Here is a 27,397-nt window from a genome sequence, read left to right on the forward strand (position 1 = left end):
TTAGGGTAAATTGAACTGAAAGTGAAATAAAAACCATTGTTTTCTTTTGCAAGAAGTAGAAACAGCGCCCTCTGGCGTGAGTGTAAAAGCTTACAGCACCTGGTATTCCCAGGCGGTCTCCCATCCAAGTACTAACCAGGCCCGACCCTGCTTAGCTTCCGAGATCGGACGTGTTCAGGGTAGTATGGCTGTAAGCCGAGAGACGAGGTAAAAACAATCTTTTTAAATGGAACTCTTACAGACGGGCTGAGAGACATCCATCCATCCATTGTCTATCGCTTGTCCCTTTTGGAGTCGCGGGGAGTGCTGGGGCCTATCTCAGCTGCATTCGGGCGGAAGGCGGGGTACACCCTGGACAAGTCGCCACCTCATCACAGGGGGTGAGAGACAATTATTATTTATCTTAGAGCCTGTCGCGCATGCATACACTAATGTGCTTTTTGTGGCTGTGTGAGGTGCAGCTCTCCATCCATTTTCTACCGCTTGTCTCTTTTGGGGTGGCGGGGGGTGCTGAATCACAGCTCTCAACACTGCTTTATGCGTAGGGACCGTCAATAAATCACCATTGCCTTGAAAAATGTATATCTGCTACATCAAAACACTGATTCATCTAAAAGAAAGTAAATAATTAGTCATACCTCCTTATTGTGCATACCCATTATTTCATAATTTTAACATTATATCCATGTTTGATATAAAAAAATAAGGGTATTTTCCCAATAGTCTCAATGTCATACAACTTGGTAACCTAATTCCACTAAATAGTCATGCTAACCTTTTAGTGTAACGCACACCCTTTTATTTTAAAATAGGGTTTTTACTAAAAAAAAGTTTTTAAATAAAAATCATGTGCGTGATGATATATCTTATACAGATAATTATCAACATTTTTATTAGCTTCAAATGAGAGTAAAGTTGGTTTTATGTTGGATAGTCGTAGTTGTTGCGGGAGCTAAAAATGAAACCATGGTTTTCAATATTACAAATTTATATAAAATCCAATTAAACTTACATTTTAAAACAAAAAGGTGTGAAACACATTAGAGAAAACACTTCAAATATCAAGTGAATTTGGGATTTTAGGTCATATGACCAGGAATCTATTGAAAAGAAACATTTATTTTTAATATCAAAATGTTTTTGACCCTATTTTAAAATAAAAGGTTAGCACGACTAATATAAAGTGGAATTTGGTTACTAAGTTGCATGATGACATGGAGACGTTTAAAACAAATAATTATTGTTTATATTAAAAAAATATTTAAATTATAAAATCAGGAACGATATTAAAAATGTAGGACTATTTATTTGACCTCCTTTTAGATGAATCAGTGTTTTGATGTAGCAGATATACATCTTCGAAGACAATAGTAATTTATTGACGGTCCCTAAGCATAAAGTAGTGTTGAGAGCGGCACCTCTCCTGCAATCTCCCCGCAGCATGAGAGAGCAGTGTGGGCACAGTGAGGGGGAGCTTCCGCTGGAGCTCCGGAGGCAAATATCCACCGTGAAAGCAACTTGACCGCCGTAGCAAAGGAAGACAATCACACAGCCAGTAAAAGCACATTAGTGTACGCATGCGCGCCAGGCTCTAAGATAAATAACAATTATCTCCCATCCCGTCTGTAAAAGTTTCATTTAAAAAGGCTGGTTTTACATCGTCTTTCGGCTTACGGCCATACTACCCTGAACACGCCCGATCTCGTCCGATCTCGGATGCTAAGCAGGGTCGGGCCTGGTTAGTACTTGGATGGGAGACCGCCTGGGAATACCAGGTGCTGTAAGCTTTTACACTCACGCCAGAGGGCGCTACAAAGTGCTGAGACTACAGCTGTTTTGATTCATGTATTGCTTTAATTGCAACTATTCCAAAATGAGGGAATATATTCGGTTATTATAATAAAATTCCACTTAATATTTACAACTACAGTTGAAGGTACAAACCTTTACAACAGGATTTCAAACACAAATACCAACTAGAGCAATATTTAGATTGATTTAAAAATAATGGTGTGGTCTTTTGCAGTCAGTCAACCTCGCCCACGCCTCCTACCACTCCGTCCTGCATGAAGCTGAGGAGCCACGACTCGTCTCGCTCTGATCAGGCAACTTATCATTTAAAGGGGTCATATAAGCTACTGTTTATTTACCAAAACAAGTTGTATGTCTTTGTTTTGAAAATGTAAAAGTTTATTTTTATTTTCAGAATGTTTGAAATAGTTGTACCGGGGGTGGAGAGGGAAAGAGCTGGTTACTTGTTTCTCTCGCGAGATCTGACAAGACTGCGCGCGAACCAAACAGGGCGAGGATAAAGCAAGATGGCGTCTGACGGTGAAGACGTTATTGCAGTCGTCACAGTTCAGTGTTCTTAATCTGTGCGTCCATGTACACATATATGTCCTTTATTACACTCTATTAAATAGAGTCATAATAACTGTTTGTATATTAGTCTGAGCGCACTTTGATGCTTCTAGAGCTAGCTTAGCTTGCTAGTTAGCTTAGCTTGTTAGCTGCTAACAAAGAGAGATGAAAACACATCGCTAAGCAGAGATCAAGTGTGAGTGTAAAGTGTTGTGATTGTGTGAAAATGTGCGAAAGAACCATAGCAGAGTACGAGGAGGAACTTTGTCCAACAAAAGAGGAGAAGGAGCGACAACATGAAAAACATCAAGTTGTGTTACACACAACAGGTTTGTTTACTTCTTACTCTCACATCTTTACTAACTTTATATTTATTATTAACACTTTTCTTCAATAGATTGTCTATAGGAAGATGAATTGTCATGTGAGGATGTTCAGACACACAATATTTATGAGAGGTTGATGTTCCTCTCAGTTTGTAACAAAGTGTATCAACATGTTTACACAAAACTCACACAGTCACCGGGGGAATATTCCAGAGAGCAGGTTAAGTGCAAACTCCTGAGTATGTAAAGCTCCAGAGTTTGACCTCCAAAAATAAAAGAGAGGTAAGACAAAGTCAGAGTCAGTTACCATGGTAACTGACGCTGTAAACCTAGCCTGCTAGCTGGCAGGTTTGACACGTTATTTATGTGTGTAAAAGCTATACTGACCTGTTATTTCCTTCATATTGGTGCAGCCATTAACCTACTACAACACCTGCTACATCCACCTACTCAGTGGCCTAGTGGTTAGAGTGTCCGCCCTGAGATCAGTAGGTTGTGTCATACCAAAGACTATTAAAATGGGACCCATTACCTCCCTGCTTGGCACTCAGCATCAAGGGTTGGAATTGGGGGTTAAATCACCGTAAAAATGATTCCCGGGCGCAGCCACCGCTGCTGCTCACTGCTCCTCTTACCTTACAGGGGGTGATCAAGGGTGATGGGTCAAATGCAGAGAACAATCTGGCCACACCTAGTGTGTGTGTGACAATCATTGGTACTTTAACTTTTTAATGTGGCAGTGATTGTGGAAAAAACAAAGCCTGATCTAAAGATGACATCTTGATCTCATACCATCTCAAACCAATTGGCCGTTCATTATTAAGTGAAATGTCTTAAAGTCGCTTAAATTTGTCTTTAACCAAGCAACACTAAGTTTTATCCAGTTACTCGATTAATCGAAAACATTTCCAGTAGAACACTTGTTTAATAACATTTTCAATAGCCACAGCCCTATATTTCATGTATGATTTAATATTTAGCATGTATGAGTTAAAATGTGTTTTGTTTGTGTCCTGTAGACATCCGTCAGCTGATTGGACACCAAGAAGAATGTCTCCCTCATCTGCAGGGGGACAGTTTCACTTCAGAGGATCCACAGGCCTCACACATGAAAGAGGAAGAGGAGGGAGAGTGTGTTGTAGGGCAGGAGGAGGATGATGTCAGCAAGTTTCCACTGACTGTTGTCTCTGTGAAGACTGAAGAGCATGAAGACAAAGCACCTGAGTCCTCACAGCTTCATCACAGTCCAAGTAAGCACAACATCCACATATCATCTAATACAATGTTTGTGACACATGTTCATCCGGGGTCACATTTATGACTAAAGATGGAGATATACTTGCTTTTTAACACCACCATTTAAAAATGAATGCTCATCAATCATCAACAGTGTAATTGCTGGGGTGTAACCATGTGACCTAGAGGCCGTCCTCCTTACCTCACGTGGTCAAATGAAGGCAAACATTCAATATGGCTACTGTTTATTTACCTTTAGCAGCACATATGTCAGCATATTTCAAAGGTTTAAAGATAAGAGATGTATACCAAGTACCATTTTTTTTCGTACTGGTTCCTAATTATGTCGTCCATGAAGATTCTGGACTAACGACACAACTATTTGTATTTTTAATTCCAGCTGACTGACGTAACTATGACACGTTGTCACATTGAGTTCAGCTGCCGCTGCTACACATTAAAATCAGCTTTGAATAATGACAAATAAGGAAGCAACAACACGCAAAAGTGTGATGTGTGTGTTATTGACAAGAAGATGACATAACTGCATTTCACCTTGCACTGCACACATAGTTGACTTCTTTAAGACTTCAAATAAACAGCTGTTTTTTTTTGGTTTGTGTTTTTTCTTCTTTATTTAGCCAGGTAAAAATCCCATAGAGATCAAAGATCTCTTTTCCAAGGGAGACCTGGCCAAGAGGGCAGCAGCAAGGTTACATTAAAAATTAAACAACACATAAAACATCAAATGTACAATATTAAAACTTGCTGACATAACACATGTGCATACAGACAAGGTAGACTGCAATCCTTTCACAGAAGCTTTAAACTCATTCAATGTAACAAGGGTTTGAAGTTGAATATTGGATTGTAGGTTATTCCAAGCCTTCGCTGCTGAAAACCTAAATGCTTTCTTGCCCAGTTCAGTTCTTACTTTGGGGACGACAAATTGCGATCATTCATTGAATGAAGATTGTGACTACCTTGTTTCTTTCTTTGTTAAAATACAAGACAGATAGGATGGGGTGATACCCAGAATAGTTTTGTAGATGAACACATACCAATGATTGAGGCGTCGAGCACATAAAGATGTTCAGTTAACCATTGAGTATAACACACAATGGTGAGTAAGTTAACCATTGAGTATAACACACAATGGTGAGTAAGTTAACCATTGAGTATAACACAATGTTGAGTAAGTTAGCCATTGAGTATAACACACAATGGTGAGTAAGTTAACCATTATGTATAACACACAATGGTGAGTAAGTTGGTGATGAATCTCAGTGCCCCGTGGTACACACTATCCAGCTTGTGGAGACAACCAGCAGTAGCATTCATGTACAACACATCTCCATAGTCAATAACAGGTAAAAAGGTTGTTTCCACCAATTTCTGTTTCACAGTAAAAGAAAAGCAAGACTTGTTTCTATAATAAAATCCCAGTAAAAGTTTCAGATTTTTTTTTACAACATACTGAATGTGCTCCTTAAAACTCAAGTGGTCATCAATTAAAAATCCTAAATATTTAAAAGCAGATACTAACACAATTTGTTGCCCATTTTTTGTTCAAATGTTCTCACTCAGTGCTGATCTTACAGTTTTTGATGTGGTTAAGAACATACACTTTTGTTTTCTCTGCATTTCTCTGCAAAGTTGTTCTTGTACTCTGTCAAATGCATGTTGTAGATATTTAAAGGCCTCAGCAGGAGTGGGTGCTGTGCAGTATATGACAGTATCATCAGCGTAGGAATGGAAAGTTGAGTTCAGAATATTCTGTCCAAGATTATTAATTATTAATTAATAATGGGCCCAACACAGAACCTTGAGGGACACCCTTTTCTACTTGCAGTACGTCCGAGAAGGAACCCGCTATCTGAACAGCCTGAGTTCTACTTGTGAGGTCATTTGCAAACCATCCAACTGCTTGCTGAGAAAAACTAATAACTGAAAGACGTTTGATTAAAATGACATGATCAACAGTATCAAATGCCTTTGAAAAGTCAATAAAGAGGGATAGACAGCACTGCTTCTTGTCAAGAGCTTCAGTTACATCATTTATAAACTTCATAGCAGCAGTAACAGTACTGTTATTTCTGCCAAAACCTGACTGAAATGGTGACAGAATAAAGTTGGTGTCCAAAAAGTATTTTATGTGTTCACTGAGAAGGGATTCAAGCACTTTTTCCAGAACAGAGAGTTTAGAGATTGGTCTGTAATCATTTAGATTACTAGGGTCACCTCCTTTTAATAGGGGGATTACAAGGGCAGATTTCCAATCCAAGGGGATTTCATTTGAAATTAGAGTAAGGTTAAAAATGTGAGTCAGTGGTCCAGCTATAATTTCACCTGCCAACTTTAGGAAAAGCGGCTCTAACTTATCTGAGCCAGCTGGCTTTCTAGGTTTAAGTTGTTTTAGAGCAGGGGTGCCCACCCTTTTTCTGCAGGCGAGCTACTCTTCAATTGATCAAGTCGTGGGGATCTACCTCATTCATATATATCATTTATATTTACTTATTTATGAAAGATATGTTTTTGTTAACAAGTGAAAGGTGTTTGATGATAATGCAAGCATGTTTAACACATATAGTTAATATTGTTAATACATTAAAGGTGTTTAATGATAATACAAGAATGTTTAATACATATAGTTAATATAGTTAACAAGTTAAAGGTGTTTAAAGATAATGCAAGCATGTTTATCACATATAGTTAATATTGTTAAGAAGTTAAAGGTGTTTAATGATAATACAAGCATGTTTAACACATATAGTTAATATTGTTAATACATTAAAGGTGTTTAATGATAATACAAGAATGTTTAATACATGTAGTTAATATTGTTAACAAGTTAAAGGTGTTTAATGATAATACAAGAATGTTTAACACATATAGTTAATATTGTTAACAAGTTAAAGGTGTTTAAAGATAATACAAACATGTTTAACACATATAGTTAATATTGTTAACAAGTTAAAGGTGTTTAAAGATAATACAAGCATGTTTAACACATATAGTTAATATTGTTAACAAGTTAAAGGTGTTTAAAGATAATACAAGCATGTTTAACACATATAGTTAATATTGTTAACAAGTTAAAGGTGTTTAATGATAATACAAGCATGTTTAACACTTATAGATTCCTTTCTTTCATGAAGACAAGAATATAAGTTGGTGTATTACCTGATTGTGATGACTTGCATTGATAGGAATCAGACAGTGGTGCTGATAACGTCCGCATTTTCAAATGGAGGAGAAAAAAAGTCCTCCTTTCTGTCCAATACCACATGAAAGTGGTTGGTTTTTGGCATCTTATTTGTCCAGCTTCCGTACTCCTTTGTATACACTTTACAAGAAATACATTGGCGGCAAACTCCGTAGCTTGCTAGCTTGTTTACGCCAGCTTTCTGAGACTCTTATTTTGGTAGCGCAGGCAGGATGAAGCAGCGCTTTTATTGTGCAACTGTGCAGTCGGTCTTTGGAGTTTTGACGACAGGTACGGCGCCAGAGTCTGTTGAAATAAAGTGTTTCTCGCCTTCCTGTCGGTAATTTTTTCTTAATAATGAGCTGGCAGCAGCCAGCGTCATCTCAGAAGACCCTCGGGTGCCGTGAATGTCAATCAAGTGACGAAAGTGACAACAGTGAAGATTTATTATCGCTCATTTTTAGGACTATTTTTTTAATGCCTGGCTGGCGATCGACTGACACACCCTCCGAGATCGACCGGTAGCTCGCAATCGACGTAATGGGCACCCCTGTTTTAGAGCCCTCATGACCTCTGTTGTGGTAAAGAGCGTAAAGTTAAAAACCTGGGTATTTTCAACGGTTCTTTCCGGAGTTAGCGGAACTTCAGTAGAGTTGTCAGAATTATAGAGAAAACCAGAGGTAATAAAATGATTATTATAATGACTACCCATTTCTCTTCTGTCACTTACTCTGACACCATCAACAAGTATACTAGGTGGGAGATTGACTGAATTACAGCAGGCGCACAGAGATTTGATGATTTTCCAAAAGTTCTTTGGGTGTTTGAGGTTTTCAGTTGTTGTGGAGAAATACAATTCTGATTTGACTTTCCGAAGGAGAGAGGTAAATTGATTTCTTAATTGTCTAAAATTCAACCAATCTGCTTCTAACCCTGACTTGCGTGCCCTGGCCCAAGCAGCATTACGCTCATGCAATACATCTGACAGGTCCGATGTAAACCACTGATTGTCACGTCCTTCGACCCTACATTTTCTAAAAGGGGCATGTTTGTTCACTATACTCAAGAAGTTTTCGTGAAAATATTTCCAAGCCAGTTCAACATGATCAAAAAGAGCAATTCTATCCCAATTAAAAAGATGCAAGTCATGTAAAAAAAGCTTGCGTCTCAAATAATTTCATATTATGTTTTTTAAGAAGACGAGGCTTGCTTTTAGGAATCCTTGTGTCTCGCACTACTGCAATCACACAATGATCACCCACATCATTAGGGAAAACACCAGATGCAACACATTTAAAGGGCATATTTGTTAGAATTAAGTCAATGAGTGTAGCTTTTTGAGGGCATTTAGGATTAGGTCTTGTAGCTGAGTTAATTAATTGTGTTAAATTTAGAGATTCACACTGTGCTTTCAAAGAGTCAGACACAGATGTGAGCCAGTCCCAGTTCAAATCACTATTTCCTTGTATTTCAGTTGAGACAGAAGCTTCACAAGAGTAGATAGGGAATTAGTAGGGGCAGATGGAGGCCTAAAACACCCCACTACCATAATGTGGTGATTTCTAGCTAATTCAATTTCAAGTGCTAACAGTTCAAGTTCTTTACTTACTGATTCAGAGAGCACTAATTTAACATCAAACCTCTGCTTAATATATATGGCCACTCCACCACCTTTTCTTTGTCGGTCAGTACGATAGACATTATAGCCATGAATGTAAATATCTTCATCAAGCACAGATTGTTTAAGCCAAGTTTCAGATAAGACTACAATATCAACATTTGTTGAGTTTATCCAGATCTTTATCATATCCAGTTTAGGGAGTAAACTCCAAACATTGATATGAATAATCCCAAAACCAGATCTAGTTTTAAAATCCGCAGGTGTAAAACATTGTGTAGGTGTATCAGGGCCTGGATTAGTCTCAACATTTCCTGAGAGCAATAACAATAATATATTTAAACATTTGCACTTAAAGTTACCATCTTTTGAGTTGGTCTTTAATCTGTGAAAGTAAGTGCTCACAATAGGGGAGGATGCAGTAATGTTGACGTGATCTCTCAAAACAAGGAAACAATAAGAATGAATGGACTCTACCATAGTATGCAGCCATTTTGTTTTGTCCAAAGTCACAGAAATCTTCAACTGAGATAAAGCCGAGGTTATTTTGTAGCTGCCACTATGATGAAATGTCAAATTATCAAATATGTCAAACTGTGCATCTTGAAGTAGCATAGCTCGTGAGTGGGGGTGACCAGACCCATTTGGGACACCAGTAAAACCACACAAAAGTATAAAACACAATATAATAATTTGTGACATAGTGAGAGGAGAAGTTCCACTTGTTTTACCACTTTTGAAGATGTTAGCAGACAGGGCTAAAGACTAGCAACCAAGGCCGATGGGTGGAAGCCCGTAGACGAAGCCAATGGCTGGAGGCAAACAGCAGGCCGATGGAAGGCTAGTAGGCAGGTCGATGGTGGAAGGCTAGCAGGCAGGCCGATGGTGGAAGGCTGGTAGGCAGGTTGATGGTGGAAGGCTAGTAGGCAGGTCTATGGTGTAAGGCTAGTGGCGCGGTTGGTAGAGTGGCCGTGCTTGAGGGTTCCTGGTTCAATCCCCACCTTCTACCAACCTAGTCACGTCTGTTGTGTCCTTGAGCAGGACACTTCACCCTTGCTCCTGATGGGTCGTTGTAAGCGCCTTGCATGGCAGATCCCGCCATTAGTGTGTGAATGAGTGAATGAGACGGGATGGGTTTGCTAAGTACAAAAATCAGTCGCAATTTTTGAATGAAAGAAACTGCTGTTCTAAATGTGTCCTCTAGATGTCGCAATAGCAATTCTTTGTATCTTTGTAGATGATGCTACATATGTAAAACACAACTAAAACACATGATGTTAGCGCACCAGTCGGGGAAAATGAGCAAACTACATCAATAACATCCTGTAATTTGATTTTGATATTATTTATTTATCTTGATAGATTGAAAATGAACACCAATGAGTTGACTGATGAACATTATCACATCATTGATTCTGAAAGTGTAAAAAAGGACAACTAAATATAGAATACTATTGGATGTAAAAAAACAAAACATGATTTGTACATTTTCAGAATGTGTTTGTTCTATTTTTAAACAAAGAAAACAATCTGCAGTTGTCTTTATTTTTACGTTATCTTGCTGTAATTTTACCAGTCCGGCCAACTTGGAGTAGATCTTCCTCCATGTGGCCCCCCATCTAAAATTAGTTTAAACACCCCTGGCCGAGATCTTCCTGCGAAAAGCAGATACGAGAAAAAAATCTAATTATGAAACGGAATAGATCCCTAAAGATTTGTTGAGTAATATCAAGGATTATCCGTCGGTGGCGTTCCCAGACATGTGGAACTATCTTGAGTTCCAGACGTCATTCTAAACCACAAATTGTGGTTAAGTCTCTTATCCAGTGGAAATCCTCGGTTACACTTACAAACGTTGCTTGGCGAGATAAATGAAGAAACCATACTTGGGGTTTATGGCACGTAGCAAAAGGAAATGCACTTTCAACCCACTGCACTCGCAGTGAGCGAACTCGACCACAAGGTAGCGCCATAGCAGAGCTAACAATACGGAATACAGATTTACAATGTAAACGACCTAATCTTTTCTCCAACTTTATACATCATACCTCAGGCAGAAGGGAATTTATGGCAATACAGATTTTAGGCCATATTGCCCACCCCTCGTAAAAAGTGGTCTTCTTTTCCTGTGAATGATGTTGTAAACAGCAGTGTGTTTGTTTTCAGGCCGTTCATACATTAACTTGTTATTTTAAGTACATGTAAACTTACTGAATGCCTCATGTGACTGAGCAAATCTGGACATTTCTCAAGCATGTTTGTCATTTTGTGTCCTGCAGACGTCTGTGAAGAACAACTTCTGCCTGAAAAACAGGAGAGTAGCTTCAGGATGTTGAAGGAGGATCCACCAAAGAGGAAGACCAGGCACCACGGACCCTCTGGCTTCTCCTTTTCCTCTTTGACACAGACCCTTCCCTGTAAAAAGGAAGAGGAAGACTCACTGACCCCCCACATTAAAGAGGAAGAGGAGGAACACAGCGTTAGTCAGGAAGGAGATCATATTGAAGGACTGGTGGAGTTCCCAGTGACTGGTGTCCCTGTGAAGAGTGAAGATGATGAGGTCAAAGGTGAAAGTGAGGAGAAGAGAGAGGCGGAGCCTCCAAGCAGTAGCTCAACACAACACATGACAACAGAAGCTGATGGAGACCACTGTGGAGGATCACAAGCAGACAAGATCTTAGCTCCACTATCAGATAGTGAGGACACAACGTCACACTCTCCTGACACTGATGATGAAGACTCTAAAGATGATGCAACATGTCACACTGACAACACTCACTTCACATGTTCTCACTGTCACAAAACCTTTAATGACCATTGCAATATGAAAAGACACATGAGAATACACACTGGTGAAAAACCTTTTTCTTGTTCAATCTGTGGAAAAGGTTTTACACAAAGGCGATCTTTGAAAATGCACATGAGAATACACACTGGTGAAAAACCCTTTTCCTGTTCAACCTGTGGTAAAGGTTTTACACAAAGTCAACATTTGAAAGGACACATGAGAACACACACTGGTGAAAAACCCTTTTCCTGTTCAACTTGTGGTAAAGAGTTTAGACTAAGTCAGAGTGTGAAAAGACACATGAGAACACACCCTGGTGAAAAACCTTTTTCCTGTTCAACTTGTGGTAAAGGTTTTACACAAAGTCACAGTGTGAAAAGACACATGAGAACACACACTGGTGAAAAACCCTTTTCCTGTTCAAACTGTGGTAAAGGTTTTACACAAAGTCAATATTTGAAAGTCCACATGAGAATACACACTGGTGAAAAACCTTTTTCCTGTTCAACTTGTGGTAAAGGTTTTACACAAAGTCACAGTGTGAAAAGACACATGAGAAAACACACTGGTGAAAAACCATTTTCTTGTTCAATCTGTGGTAAAGGTTTTACTAAAAGGCAATCTTTGAAAAGACACATGAGAAGACACCCAGGAGAGAAAGTGTTGAGTTGCAGTGTGTGTGGTGAAAGATTGTCTTCTAAGTACCAGTGTAAGAAACACAAGTGTGCTGGTGAGAACAGCAGCAGCAAATGAAACTGCAGGATTTGAAATAAACTGTCTAGACTTTAACTTTGACTTTCTAACAACATCAGCACATATAACATGTGTGACATCATTGTTGTTTGTGTAACTATCTTTTTAATATGCTTCTACATTTATAGATTAGATAGTTTGAAATATTGAAGTATTCCATATTTGTATTTCTACTTGTTAATGATCCCATAGATGATCACCTTTATATGATGTACATATGTACTGGTTCACATGTGAAACATCTTCTGGACCACTTCAGGAAGCATATTATTATTTACTTTATACATCATTTGAACACTTGTCTTTTATACCATTTTAAAATGTGTGACTTTATGAATTATTTGTTGGGTCTCTACAATCCATTTTATTAATGATCTTTATTACTCTCTTTTGTAATATGATGATTGTTTTATATGTATGTCCCCAGACCTTTATGCAATATAAAAGTGAGAGAAAAAGGCTGAATTGTTTGTGGAAGGATGTTTATTTTTTCTTTTTACAAACTTACATTCGTGGATAAAACAAAAATTCCCATTATTGGGTTTTAAACATTTTTAATGTATGTTTTCTTTTTAAACATCCCCAAAACAATATCAATATCAATCAAAGTTTGGAGTGTCAGGCACAAGCCAGTATTGTACATCATCCCACAGACATTTACTTTGCATACTGTAGGAGACAAATTTCCTTATTTGTTCATATTGTTTTTATCTTGTTTTCTCTCATTGATTGCTGGCCTCTGTTCATGCTGAAATGTGTTGACAGGGATGGGACCATTGCTATGGTGCGGTTGCCATGGTAACGTCATTTAATTGGGTTCAGGTGGGAGCACTCGGGGCGCTTGCATGGAGGACACAAACAGTTTTTGGCCGTGCGTGTCGTGACAATGTTCCATTCAAGGTCAGCATACATTAGAATTTTCTAAACTCGGTTAAGAGGAAGAACGTTTGAAATGCGGGCTGCGACAGACAAAACATGCTACAAAGTAGAACACATTCTACAAAACAACATCCACAAAAGGCAAGAAATGCAATGCAGCTAATAACAGCAATAAGACTAGCGAGCACCATGTTTTCCATTGGCTGAAAATCAACTTGTAAGTCTTGATAAAGGTCTGCAACTTTCAGCAGTTTCCATGGTGTAGTGGTTATCACATTCGCCTCACACGCGAAAGGTCCCCTGTTCGAAACAGGGTGGAAACAAGGTCTTTTTACTTTCCTTCTTACCTCTATAAATGAGCAAGGAAATAAATGATAGCAAGGTCCTGTGTTTCATCATAAAGTAGTTTGCAACATAGCTGACCACCTCATGTACAGCCGAGCACACACGACACCAAATTTAGAGGGTTCTCATATAGGCAGACCTCAGGCTTCAACATCATGGATGCTGGGTTCCATGAAAATGTCACGCACAAACCTGTGAAATTTCTCATTCATTCAAGTCACTGTATTCTCAGGGCTTTCAATGGATTGCAACTGTACTGTTTAGATTGACTTATAAGATGTTTAACCTCTCTTTTAGCAGGAATCATAGGTGTAATTCCCAAAGAGTTAGAGAAGACAGCTGCAGTCTGAATGAGTGTTGGCCTTGCTTTCAAATTAAGAACCAGTCAAATAGACAACTGAAACCTAAATCATAGCAGAGGATGGTTTCGATCCATCGACCTCTGGGTTATGGGCCCAGCACGCTTCCGCTGCGCCACTCTGCTGTCTTAATCTCCAGGATGCTTACTCTGGTGAATATCCAGACAAACTACTTGTAACAAAGTGATTTGGAACCCATCTGAAGTAGTGTTTCTTTCTGAGTCCTGGTTCAATCCACATTTAAAATGGCATTTTTTGGAAGAAAACATTGCAGTAAACATCAAACTCTGTGGATCCATTGGGATTTTATTCAAAATGAATAGAATTTGGCTTGCATTCATGTGGTTTGAAAACAAACTGAGAAAGTGTTACAGAAAAAACTTCAAGACACTGACGGGATTTGAGCCCAACATCTCCTATTTAACAAACAGGCACCTTGACTGACAGCTACAGCGCCTGGAACAGCATGGGATTTCAACACGATGTCTATAACCCTACACTGAATTAATGATAGCCAATTTGAGGCGATAGCATTGATTATCAGTAATTTACATTAGTTTAAACAAGCATGGCTTGAAAGTTATGTTGCAAACGTTTTTACTAGAAACTTTTTTGCAAATTTAGAGAAGGACATGGGCTGTACAAGAAAACCCTCAAACCCTCGTGCTCGCGTCAAGATTTCGTCCCTGGGTGGGCTTGAACCACCATCCTCTCAGTTAACAGCCGAACGTGCTGACCGATTGTCATTGTCTTTGGATGGGCGTAACTAGAAGTACACTGATTCAGCCTTCGGTGAGTCCAATATGTCCTTTGGGTGGAATGCCTGCGTCTTGCGGTTTTCACAAACATTGCTTTTGTCCCTTATGAATATTAGTTAAAATGCAATAAAAGCAACAGAATGCATTGGCCGGGAATCGGACCCGGGTCTCCCGCGTGGCAGGCGAGAATTCTACCACTGAACCACCAATGCCTGTGGAGTAAAAGAGATTTATGAACTCGGTTAAGAGGAAGAACGTTTGAAATGCGGGCTGCGACGGACCAAACATGCTACACTGAATTAATGATAGCCAAAATGAGGCGATAGCATTGATTATCAGTAATTTACATTAGTTTAAACAAGAATGGCTTGAAAGTTATGTTGCAAACGTGGCAGACGTTTTAACTAGAAACTTTTTTGCAAATTTAGAGAAGGACATGGGCTGTACAAGAAAACCCTCAAACACCTGTGGTCGAGTCAAGATTTCGTCCCTGGGTGGGCTTGAACCACCATCCTCTCAGTTAACAGCCGAACGCGCTGACCGATTGCGCCACAGAGACTTACTGGTTTACTTGATTAATTACTCCCCAAATAATTATAAAATCTCATGTTACGATGTCCCGATGTCATTGTCTTTGGATTAGCGTAACTAGAAGTACACTGCTTCAGACTTCGGCGAGTCCAATATGCCTTTTGGGTGGAATGGCTGCGTCTTGCGGTTGTCACAAACATTGCTTTTGTCCCTTATGAATATTAGTTAAAATGTAATAAAAGCAACAGAATGCATTGGCCGGGAATCGGACCCGGGTCTCCCGCGTGGCAGGCGAGAATTCTACCACTGAACCACCAATGCCTGTGGAGTAAAAGAGGTTTCTGAACTCGGTTAAGAGGAAGAACGTTTGAAATGCGGGCCGCGACAGACAAAACATGCTACAAAGTAGAACACATTCTACGTGCACAAGGGATTTAACAACATCCACAAAAGGCAAGAAATGCAATGCAGCTAATAACAGCAATAAGACTAGCTAGCACCATGTTTTCCATTGGCCGTCTTTTTACTTTCCTTCTTACCTTTTGTACAGCCCTTACCTTTGGGCTGGTACCGAGGGCGACTGTGTTGACCAGTTTGACGCGTGTAAATGATAGAATGTCCAGTACTGTAGAACTGTGTTTGGATATGACAATCCGTTTATTACAAACTATCTAAATTCAACCAAATGTAAGTTATATAACAAAGTATGCTAACCTTGAATGGCACATTATACCAGCATTGTCACCACATGACACAACACGATATGATATGACACGACACCACACCACACGGTCGAAAACTGTTTGTCCTCCAATCGCCCTGCCCATGCTCACACCTGAACTCAATTTAAGGAGGCTGCCATGGTAACCCCACCATAGCAACAGTCCCCTCCCTGTCGACACTTCCTGGTTCTTAACAGGCAGTGGGCGGAGCAATCTGCCAAAAAAGGAAATACAACATGCTGAACCCAACAATCAATTAGAGAAAATAAAATAAAAGCATTATAAACAAATAGGGAAATTTGGCTCCAACACCTTTATAAATAAGCAAGGAAATAAATGATAGCAAGGTCCTGTGTTTCATCATAAAGTAGTTTGCAACATAGCTGACCACCTCATGTACAGCCGAGCACACACGACACCAAATTTAGAGGGTTCTCATATAGGCAGACCTCAGGCTTCAACATCATGAATGCTGGGTTCCATGAAAATGTCACGCACAAACCTGTGAAATTTCTCATTCATTCAAGTCACTGTATTCTCAGGGCTTTCAATGGATTGCAACTGTACTGTTTAGATTGACTTATAAGATGTTTAACCTCTCTTTTAGCAGGAATCATAGGTGTAATTCCCAAAGAGTTAGAGAAGACAGCTGCAGTCTGAATGAGTGTTGGCCTTGCTTTCAAATTAAGAACCAGTCAAATAGACAACTGAAACCTAAATCATAGCAGAGGATGGTTTCGATCCATCGACCTCTGGGTTATGGGCCCAGCACGCTTCCGCTGCGCCACTCTGCTGTCTTAATCTCCAGGATGCCTACTCTGGTGAATATCCAGACAAACTACTTGTAACAAAGTGATTTGGAACCCATCTGAAGTAGTGTTTCTTTCTGAGTCCTGGTTCAATCCACATTTAAAATGGCATTTTTTGGAAGAAAACATTGCAGTAAACATCAAACTCTGTGGATCCATTGGGATTTTATTCAAAACGAATAGAATTTGGCTTGCATTCATGTGGTTTGAAAACAAACTGAGAAAGTGTTACAGAAAAAACTTCAAGACACTGACGGGATTTGAGCCCAACATCTCCTATTTAACAAACAGGCACCTTGACTGACAGCTACAGCGCCTGGAACAGCATGGGATTTGAACACGATGTCTATAACCCTACACTGAATTGATGATAGCCAATTTGAGGCGATAGCATTGATTATCAGTAATTTACATTAGTTTAAACAAGCATGGCTTGAAAGTTATGTTGCAAACGTTTTTACTAGAAACGTTTTTGCAAATTTAGAGAAGGACATGGACTGTACAAGAAAACCCTCAAACCCTCGTGCTCGCGTCAAGATTTCGTCCCTGGGTGGGCTTGAACCACCATCCTCTCAGTTAACAGCCGAACGTGCTGACCGATTGTCATTGTCTTTGGATGGGCGTAACTAGAAGTATACTGATTCAGCCTTCGGTGAGTCCAATATGCCCTTTGGGTGGAATGCCTGCGTCTTGCGGTTTTCACAAACATTGCTTTTGTCCCTTATGAATATTAGTTAAAATGTAATAAAAGCAACAGAATGCATTGGCCGGGAATCGGACCCGGGTCTCCCGCGTGGCAGGCGAGAATTCTACCACTGAACCACCAATGCCTGTGGAGTAAAAGAGATTTATGAACTCGGTTAAGAGGAAGAACGTTTGAAATGCGGGCTGCGACGGACCAAACATGCTACACTGAATTAATGATAGCCAAAATGAGGCGATAGCATTGATTATCAGTAATTTACATTAGTTTAAACAAGAATGGCTTGAAAGTTATGTTACAAACGTGGCACACGTTTTAACTAGAAACTTTTTTGCAAATTTAGAGAAGGACATGGGCTGTACAAGAAAACCCTCAAACCCCCATGCTCGAGTCAAGATTTCGTCCCTGGGTGGGCTTGAACCACCATCCTCTCAGTTAACAGCCGAACGTGCTGACCGATTGTCATTGTCTTTGGATGGGGGTAACTAGAAGTACACTGATTCAGCCTTCGGTGAGTCCAATATGCCCTTTGGGTGGAATGCCTGCGTCTTGCGGTTGTCACAAACATTGCTTTTGTCCCTTATGAATATTAGTTAAAATGTAATAAAAGCAACAGAATGCATTGGCCGGGAATCGGACCCGGGTCTCCCGCGTGAATTCTACCATTGAACCACCAATGCCTGTGGAGTAAAAGAGATTTATGAACTCGGTTAAGAGGAAGAACGTTTGAAATGCGGGCTGCGACGGACCAAACATGCGACACTGAATTAATGATAGCCAATATGAGGCGATAGCATTGATTATCAGTAATTTACATTAGTTTAAACAAGAATGGCTTGAAAGTTATGTTGCAAACGTGGCACACGTTTTAACTAGAAACTTTTTTGCAAATTTAGAGAAGGACATGGGCTGTACAAGAAAACCCTCAAACACCTGTGGTCGAGTCAAGATTTCGTCCCTGGGTGGGCTTGAACCACCATCCTCTCAGTTAACAGCCGAACGCGCTGACCGATTGCGCCACAGAGACTTACTGGTTCACTTGATTAATTACTCCCCAAATAATTATAAAATCTCATGTTACGATGTCCCGATGTCATTGTCTTTGGATTAGCGTAACTAGAAGTACACTGCTTCAGACTTCGGCGAGTCCAATATGCCTTTTGGGTGGAATGCCTGCGTCTTGCGGTTTTCACAAACATTGCTTTTGTCTCTTATGAATATTAGTTAAAATGTAATAAAAGCAACAGAATGCATTGGCCGGGAATCGGACCGGGGTCTCCCGCGTGGCAGGCAAGAATTCTACCACTGAACCACCAATGCCTTTGGAGTAAAAAAAGTTTTCTAAACTCGGTTAAGAAGAAGAATGGTTGAAATGCGGGCCGCGACAGACAAAACATGCTACAAAGTAGAACACGTTCTATGTGCACAAGGGATTTAACAACATCCACAAAAGGCAAGAAATGCAATGCAGCTAATAACAGCAATAAGACTAGCGAGCACCATGTTTTCCATTGGCCGAAAATCAACTTGTAAGTCTTGATAAAGGTCTGCATCTTGCAGCAGTTTCCATGGTGTAGTGGTTATCACATTCGCCTCACACGCGAAAGGTCCCCTGGTGGAAACAAGGTCTTTTTACTTTCCTTCTTACCTCTATAAATAAGCAAGGAAATAAATGATAGCAAGGTCCTGTGTTTCATCATAAAGTAGTTTGCAACATAGCTGACCACCTCATGTACAGCCGAGCACACACGACACCAAATTTAGAGGGTTCTCATATAGGCAGACCTCAGGCTTCAACATCATGAATGCCGGGTTCCATGAAAATGTCACGCACAAACCTGTGAAATTTCTCATTCATTCAAGTCACTGTATTCTCAGGGCTTTCAATGGATTGCAACTGTACTGTTTAGATTGACTTATAAGATGTTTAACCTCTCTTTTAGCAGGAATCATAGGTGTAATTCCCAAAGAGTTAGAGAAGACAGCTGCAGTCTGAATGAGTGTTGGCCTTGCTTTCAAAATAAGAACCAGTCAAATAGTCACCTGAAACCTAAATCATAGCAGAGGATGGTTTCGATCCATCGACCTCTGGGTTATGGGCCCAGCACGCTTCCGCTGCGCCACTCTGCTGTCTTAAACTACAAAGTGATTTGGAACCCATCTGACGTAGTGTTTCTTTCTGAGTCCTGGTTCAATCCACATTTAAAATGGCATTTTTTTGAAGAAAACATTGCAGTAAACATCAAACTCTGTGGATCCATTGGGATTTTATTCAAAACGAATAGAATTTGGCTTGCATTCATGTGGTTTGAAAACAAACTGAGAAAGTGTTACAGAAAAAACTTCAAGACACTGACGGGATTTGAGCCCAACATCTCCTATTTAACAAACAGGCACCTTGACTGACAGCTACAGTGCCTGGAACAGCATGGGATTTCAACACGATGTCTATAACCCTACACTGAATTAATGATAGCCAATTTGAGGCGATAGCATTGATTATCAGTAATTTACATTAGTTTAAACAAGCATGGCTTGAAAGTTATGTTGCAAACGTTTTAACTAGAAACTTTTTTGCAAATGTAGAGAAGGACATGGGCTGTACAAGAAAACCCTCAAACCCTCGTGCTTGCGTCAAGATTTCGTCCCTGGGTGGGCTTGAACCACCATCCTCTCAGTTAACAGCCGAACGCGCTGACCGATTGTCATTGTCTTTGGATGGGCGTAACTAGAAGTATACTGATTCAGCCTTCGGTGAGTCCAATATGCCCTTTGGGTGGAATGCCTGCGTCTTGCGGTTTTCACAAACATTGCTTTTGTCCCTTATGAATATTAGTTAAAATGTAATAAAAGCAACAGAATGCATTGGCCGGGAATCGGACCCGGGTCTCCCGCGTGAATTCTACCATTGAACCACCAATGCCTGTGGAGTAAAAGAGATTTATGAACTCGGTTAAGAGGAAGAATGTTTGAAATGCGGGCTGCGACGTACCAAACATGCTACACTGAATTAATGATAGCCAATATGAGGCGATAGCATTGATTATCAGTAATTTACATTAGTTTAAACAAGAATGGCTTGAAAGTTATGTTGCAAACGTGGCGCACGTTTTAACTAGAAACTTTTTTGAAAATTTAGAGAAGGACGTGGGCTCTACAAGAAAACCCTCAAACCTCCGTGCTCGAGTCAAGATTTCGTCCCTGGGTGGGCTTGAACCACCATCCTCTCAGTTAACAGCCGAACGCACTGACCGATTGCGCCACAGAGACTTACTGGTTTACATGATTAATTACTCCCCAAAAAATTATGAAATCTCATGTTACGATGTCCCGATGTCATTGTCTTTGGATGGGCGTAACTAGAAGTACACTGCTTCAGGCTTCGGCGAGTCCAATATGCCTTTTGGGTGGAATGCCTGCGTCTTGCGGTTGTCACAAACATTGCTTTTGTCCCTTATGAATAATACTTAACATGTAATAAAAGCAACAGATTGCATTGGCCGGGAATCTGACCGGGGTATCCCGCGTGGCAAAAAAGAAATCTACCACTGAACCACCAATGCCTGTGGAGTAAAAAAAGTTTTCTAAACTCGGTTAAGAGGAAGAACGTTTGAAATGCGGGCCGCGACAGACAAAACATGCTACAAAGTAGAACACATTCTACATGCACAAGGGATTTAACAACATCCACAAAAGGCAAGAAATGCAATGCAGCTAATAACAGCAATAAGACTAGCTAGCACCATGTTTTCCTTTGGCCCAAAATCAACTTGTAAGTCTTGATAAAGGTCTGCATCTTGCAGCAGTTTCCATGGTGTAGTGGTTATCACATTCGCCTCACACGCGAAAGGTCCCCTGTTCGAAACAGGGTGGAAACAAGGTCTTTTTACTTTCCTTCTTACCTCTATAAATAAGCAAGGAAATAAATGATAGCAAGGTCCTGTGTTTCATCATAAAGTAGTTTGCAACATAGCTGACCACCTCATGTACAGCCGAGCACACACAACACCAAATTTAGAGGGTTCTCATATAGGCAGACCTCAGGCTTCAACATCATGAATGCTGGGTTCCATGAAAATGTCACGCACAAACCTGTGAAATTTCTCATTCATTCAAGTCACTGTATTCTCAGGGCTTTCAATGGATTGCAACTGTACTGTTTAGATTGACTTATAAGATGTTTAACCTCTCTTTTAGCAGGAATCATAGGTGTAATTCCCAAAGAGTTAGAGAAGACAGCTGCAGTCTGAATGAGTGTTGGCCTTGCTTTCAAATTAAGAACCAGTCAAATAGTCACCTGAAACCTAAATCATAGCAGAGGATGGTTTCGATCCATCGACCTCTGGGTTATGGGCCCAGCACGCTTCCGCTGCGCCACTCTGCTGTCTTAAACTACAAAGTGATTTGGAACCCATCTGAAGTAGTGTTTCTTTCTGAGTCCTGGTTCAATCCACATTTAAAATGGCATTTTTTTGAAGAAAACATTGCAATAAACATCAAACTCTGTGGATCCATTGGGATTTTATTCAAAACGAATAGAATTTGGCTTGCATTCATGTGGTTTGAAAACAAACTGAGAAAGTGTTACAGAAAAAACATCAAGACACTGACGGGATTTGAGCCCAACATCTCCTATGTAACAAACAGGCACCTTGACTGACAGCTACAGTGCCTGGAACAGCATGGGATTTGAACACGATGTCTATAACCCTACACTGAATTAATGATAGCCAATTTGAGGCGATAGCATTGATTATCAGTAATTTACATTAGTTTAAACAAGCATGGCTTGAAAGTTATGTTGCAAACGTTTTAACTAGAAGCTTTTTTGCAAATTTAGAGAAGGACATGGGCTGTACAAGAAAACCCTCAAACCCTCGTGCTCGCGTCAAGATTTCGTCCCTGGGTGGGCTTGAATCACCATTCTCTCAGTTAACAGAAACGCACTGACCGATTGTCATTGTCATTGGATGGGCGTAACTAGTAGAACACAGATTCAGCCTTTGGTGAGTCCAATATGCCTTTTGGGTGGAATGCCTGCGTCTTGCGGTTGTCACAAACATTGCTTTTGTACCTTATGAATATTAGTTAAAATGCAATAGAACAAATAGAATGCATTTGCCGGGAATCTGACCCGGGTCTCCCGCGTGGTAGGCGAGAACTCTACCACTGAACCACCAATGCCTGTGGAGTAAAAGAGGTTTCTGAACTCGGTTAAGAGGAAGAACGTTTGAAATGCGGGCTGCGACGGACCAAACATGCTACACTGAATTAATGATAGCCAATATGAGGCGATAGCATTGATTATCAGTAATTTACATTAGTTTAAACAAGAATGGCTTGAAAGTTATGTTGCAAACGTTTTAACTAGAAACTTTTTTGCAAATTTAGAGAAGGACATGGGCTGTACAAGAAAACCCTCAAACGCCTGTGCTCGAGTCAAGATTTCGTACCTGGGTGGGCTTGAACTTTCATCCTCTCAGTTAACAGCCGAACGCGCTGACCGATTGCGCCACAGAGACTTACTGGTTTACATGATTAATTACTCCCCAAAAAATTATAAAATCTTATGTTACGATGTCCCGATGTCATTGTCTTTGGATTAGCATAACTAGAAGTACACTGCTTCAGCCTTCGGCGAGTCCAATATGCCTTTTGGGTGGAATGCCTGCGTCTTGAGGTTGTCGCAAACATTGCTTTTCTCCCTTATGAATATTAGTTAAAATGTAATAAAAGCATCAGTATGCATTGGCCGGGAATCGGACCCGGGTCTCCCGCGTGGCAGGCGAGAATTCTACCACTGAACCACCAATGCCTGTGGTGTAAAAGAGTTTTCTAAACTCGGTTAAGAGGAAGAACGTTTGAAATGCGGGCTGCGACAGACAAAACATGCTACAATGTAGAACACATTCTACGTGCACAAGGGATTTACCAACATCCACAAAAGGTAAGAAATGCAATGCAGCTAATAACAGCAATACGACTAGCGAGCACCATGTTTTCCATTGGCCCAAAATCAACTTGTAAGTCTTGATAAAGGTCTGCAACTTGCAGCAGTTTCCATGGTGTAGTGGTTATCACATTCGCCTCACACGCGGAAGGTCCCCTGTTAGAAACAGGGTGGAAACAAGGTCTTTTTACTTTCCTTCTTACCTCTATAAATAAGCAAGTAAATAAATGCTAGCAAGGTCCTGTGTTTCATCATAAAGTAGTTTGCAACATAGCTGACCACCTCATGTACAGCCGAGCACACACGACACCAAATTTAGAGGGTTCTCATATAGGCAGACCTCAGGCTTCAACATCATGATCAATCAATCAATCAATCAATCTTTATTTATATAGCCCTAAATCACAAGTGTCTCAAAGGGCTGCACAAGCCACAACGACATCCTCGGTACAAAGCCCACATAAGGGCAAGGAAAAACTCACCCCAGTGGGACGTCGATGTGAATGACTATGAGAAACCTTGGAGAGGACCGCATATGTGGGTAACCCCCCCCCCCCCCCCCCCGTCTAGGGGAGACCGAAAGCAATGGATGTCGAGTGGGTCTGACATAATATTGTGAGAGTCCAGTCCATAGTGGATCCAACATAATAGTAAGAGTCCAGTCCATAGTGGGGCCAAACTTGAAGAAGACAGCTGCAGTCTGAATGAGTGTTGGCCTTGCTTTCAAAATAAGAACCAGTCAAATGAAACCTAAATCATAGCAGAGGATGGTTTCGATCCATCGACCTCTGGGTTATGGGCCCAGCACGCTTCCTCTGCGCCACTCTGCTGTCTTAAACTAGGAGATGCTTACTCTGGTGAATATCCTGACAAACTACTTGTAACAAAGTAATTTGGAACCCATCTGAAGTAGTGTTTCTTTCTGAGTCCTGGTTCAATCCACATTTAAAATGGCATTTTTTTGAAGAAAACATTGCAGTAAACATCAAACTCTGTGGATCCAATGGAATTTTATTCAAAACGAATAGAATTTGGCTTGCATTCATGTGGTTTGAAAACAAACTGAGAAAGGGTTACAGAAAAAACTTCAAGACACTGACGGGATTTGAGCCCAACATCTCCTATTTAACAAACAGGCACCTTGACTGACAGCTGCAGTGCCTGGAACAGCATGGGATTTCAACACGATGTCTATAACCCTACACTGAATTAATGATAGCCAATTTGAGGCGATAGCATTGATTATCAGTAATTTACATTAGTTTAAACAAGTATGGCTTGAAAGTTTTGTTGCAAACGTTTTTACTAGAAACTTTTTTGCAAATTTAGAGAAGGACATGGGCTGTACAAGAAAACCCTCAAACCCTCGTGCTCGCGTCAAGATTTCGTCCCTGGGTGGGCTTGAACCACCATCCTCTCAGTTAACAGCCGAACGTGCTGACCGATTGTCATTGTCTTTGGATGGGCGTAACTAGAAGTACACTGATTCAGCCTTCGGTGAGTCCAATATGTCCTTTGGGTGGAATGCCTGCGTCTTGCGGTTTTCACAAACATTGCTTTTGTCCCTTATGAATATTAGTTAAAATGCAATAAAAGCAACAGAATGCATTGGCCGGGAATCGGACCCGGGTCTCCCGCGTGGCAGGCGAGAATTCTACCACTGAACCACCAATGCCTGTGGAGTAAAAGAGATTTATGAACTCGGTTAAGAGGAAGAACGTTTGAAATGCGGGCTGCGACGGACCAAACATGCTACACTGAATTAATGATAGCCAAAATGAGGCGATAGCATTGATTATCAGTAATTTACATTAGTTTAAACAAGAATGGCTTGAAAGTTATGTTGCAAACGTGGCACACGTTTTAACTAGAAACTTTTTTGCAAATTTAGAGAAGGACATGGGCTGTACAAGAAAACTCTCAAACCCCCGTGCTCGAGTCAAGGTTTCGTCCCTGGGTGGGCTTGAATCACCATCCTCTCAGTTAACAGCCGAACGCGCTGACCGATTGTCATTGTCTTTGGATGGGCGTAACTAGAAGTATACTGATTCAGCCTTCGGTGAGTCCAATATGCCCTTTGGGTGGAAAGCCTGCGTCTTGCGGTTGTCACAAACGGTGATTTGTGACAAATGGTTAGGAAATTGATTTTAGTTTTTCTTCCTTTCAAGTTGAGCTTTGTCATCAAGCTTTCAGAACAAAATGTATCTGTGCCGCCTGGATCCAGGAATGCATAGGTTTTTATGACTGTGTGTCCTTTGCTGGACTTTATCTGTACAGGCAGAATTGACAGAATTCCATTTCCAGCCCCCGTTTGTCCATATGTTTGCAGAGATACTTGTTCACTGCTCACAGATAGTCCCCTTGCCTTATTTTGGTTTGGAATTATGTTGCTTGCTCTTTCCTTCTGACCAATATGAAGCAGACTTGGATGGTTTTGCTTGCATATCTTGCAGGTCAAGCGCTTGTCACAATGCCTGCTAAGATGTCCAACATGAAGACACCCAAAACAGATTCCTTTCTGTCTTATGAAAGTTATCTTTTCCCTGTGGGTCTTCTCCTCCAACTGAGGACACTGGTCAAAAGCATGATTATTAGAGCAACAAACACAGGTATTTGTGGTACGAGCAGATGCACTTTGCTTTGGAGCAGGTTTGTATCTGGTTTGCTCTTCCGCTTGAGGGGTTTCGATATTAATAGTTGTGGCAAAACTGCTACCTTGGAATTTGGGTTTACCTTGTGATTTTGTTGCTTTTACAAGTTTACTTCCTGTACTCTGTGGTGCATTCTGGATGTCTCCAAAGACTGGGTCAGAGACAATTTTCACCTGTCGCTCAATAAATGCTACAATGTCTGAGAACTGAGGTCTGCGATGGTGGTTTTCTACTATGTTGCATGCAGAGACTCTCCAGCTTTCTCGCAGCCTGTACGGCAGCTTGGAGATCACAGTTTTCATGTTAGCTGGCATATTAAGTTCCTGCATGTACTGCACGTTTTCCATAGCAGTGCAACATTCTCGAAGGTAAAGAGAGTAGGCTTGCAGAGCTCGTACGTCTTCAGACTTTACCAAAGGCCAGTTAAACACTTTCTCCATGTAAGCTGCTGTTATCTGGTGCTGGTCACCAAAGTGTTTTTCAATAAATACTTTGCCATCTCATAGCCTCTTTCTGGGGGCATGTGTTGACAGCTACGCAGCAGTTCTGTAGGTTGACCCTTAGTGTACATTTCCAGGTAGTACAAACAGTCTCCTTTGTTGCTTGTGTTCTTCTCAATGCATTGCACAAATGCTCTGACAAAGGTTCTGTACAGTAATGGATCACCGTCAAAATAGGGAATCTCCCTTGGTGGGAGTAGATGAGAAGTTTGCAACGACATTTGTAATGTTGCAATCTCATTTTGCCTGTGCAATAAGTCACATAAAGTGGGGGTGCCATTGATTGGAGGGGAAATGTTAGTTTGCCTTGATTGCTGTACAGGGGGGTCCATGTGGGTTGTAGGGCTATGGTACTGCACTGTATTCCAAGAGACCTGCTGCTGTTTTGGTACAGAAGGTGGTGGTTGCAGTGGTACCTGAATGGGTTTAGGGTGTGAAAGCATGGACTGTTGCTCTTGCCAAAAGGTGGGTGGTTGAATGGGAAGTGGTGTCCTATATTGTAGTTGCCATGCTGTTATTTGTTGTTGCTCAGATGGATGGTGTATAGACTGTGGTGGAGGTGGTGGTGAAGCTTTGCTTGACTGCTGCTGTGTGAGGGGTTGATAGTCTTTAGCCTGGGGGTTGAGAGTGACTGGTGCTTTAGCCTGGGGGTTGAGAGTGACTGGTGGTTTCTTGGTTCTCTTTAAGTAGGAGCTCATGCCATCAGATGCTGTATGGGAGGAAGCATGAAGGCTGGGAGCTTTTAAAACTGCTAATTTTGCATTAGCAGCTGCCAATTGAGCATCCAGATCCATCATTTCCTTTTTCTTTCTGATTCTTTCCCTCTCCTCTTCCAATTTCTTTTTGATCTTTTCCTCCTCCTCTTCCAATGCATGTTTTTCCTTTAGAGCTGCAGAGAGGACA

At 40.7% G+C, this 27,397-nt stretch overlaps 10 non-coding genes and 1 pseudogene across 10 annotated transcripts; 3 read left to right on the plus strand and 8 right to left on the minus strand.

The window, feature by feature from the left end:
- Positions 1-87: 87 nt before the first annotated feature.
- LOC133571239 (5S ribosomal RNA) lies at positions 88-196 on the minus strand (annotated as a pseudogene).
- A 1,472-nt stretch (positions 197-1,668) lies between these two features.
- Positions 1,669-1,787, plus strand: LOC133571180 (5S ribosomal RNA). The gene has a single exon (XR_009810337.1). It is a non-coding gene; the product is annotated as a 5S ribosomal RNA (ribosomal RNA).
- Positions 1,788-13,416: 11,629 nt separating this feature from the next.
- Positions 13,417-13,489, plus strand: trnav-cac (transfer RNA valine (anticodon CAC)). Its single transcript has one exon. It is a non-coding gene; the product is annotated as a tRNA-Val (tRNA).
- Positions 13,490-14,769: 1,280 nt separating this feature from the next.
- Positions 14,770-14,840, minus strand: trnag-gcc (transfer RNA glycine (anticodon GCC)). Its single transcript has one exon. It is a non-coding gene; the product is annotated as a tRNA-Gly (tRNA).
- A 273-nt stretch (positions 14,841-15,113) lies between these two features.
- trnan-guu (transfer RNA asparagine (anticodon GUU)) lies at positions 15,114-15,187 on the minus strand. The gene has a single exon. It is a non-coding gene; the product is annotated as a tRNA-Asn (tRNA).
- Positions 15,188-15,409: 222 nt separating this feature from the next.
- On the minus strand, positions 15,410-15,480 carry trnag-gcc (transfer RNA glycine (anticodon GCC)). The gene has a single exon. It is a non-coding gene; the product is annotated as a tRNA-Gly (tRNA).
- Positions 15,481-17,449: 1,969 nt separating this feature from the next.
- On the minus strand, positions 17,450-17,520 carry trnag-gcc (transfer RNA glycine (anticodon GCC)). The gene has a single exon. It is a non-coding gene; the product is annotated as a tRNA-Gly (tRNA).
- Positions 17,521-18,346: 826 nt separating this feature from the next.
- Positions 18,347-18,420, minus strand: trnan-guu (transfer RNA asparagine (anticodon GUU)). Its single transcript has one exon. It is a non-coding gene; the product is annotated as a tRNA-Asn (tRNA).
- Positions 18,421-21,198: 2,778 nt separating this feature from the next.
- On the plus strand, positions 21,199-21,271 carry trnav-cac (transfer RNA valine (anticodon CAC)). The gene has a single exon. It is a non-coding gene; the product is annotated as a tRNA-Val (tRNA).
- A 1,866-nt stretch (positions 21,272-23,137) lies between these two features.
- trnag-gcc (transfer RNA glycine (anticodon GCC)) lies at positions 23,138-23,208 on the minus strand. The gene has a single exon. It is a non-coding gene; the product is annotated as a tRNA-Gly (tRNA).
- A 1,739-nt stretch (positions 23,209-24,947) lies between these two features.
- trnag-gcc (transfer RNA glycine (anticodon GCC)) lies at positions 24,948-25,018 on the minus strand. Its single transcript has one exon. It is a non-coding gene; the product is annotated as a tRNA-Gly (tRNA).
- Between the last annotated feature and the right edge of the window lie 2,379 nt (positions 25,019-27,397).

Source organism: Nerophis lumbriciformis, linkage group LG28 (assembly GCF_033978685.3).
Source record: "Nerophis lumbriciformis linkage group LG28, RoL_Nlum_v2.1, whole genome shotgun sequence".
NCBI classification, from domain to species: Eukaryota; Metazoa; Chordata; class Actinopteri; order Syngnathiformes; family Syngnathidae; genus Nerophis; species Nerophis lumbriciformis.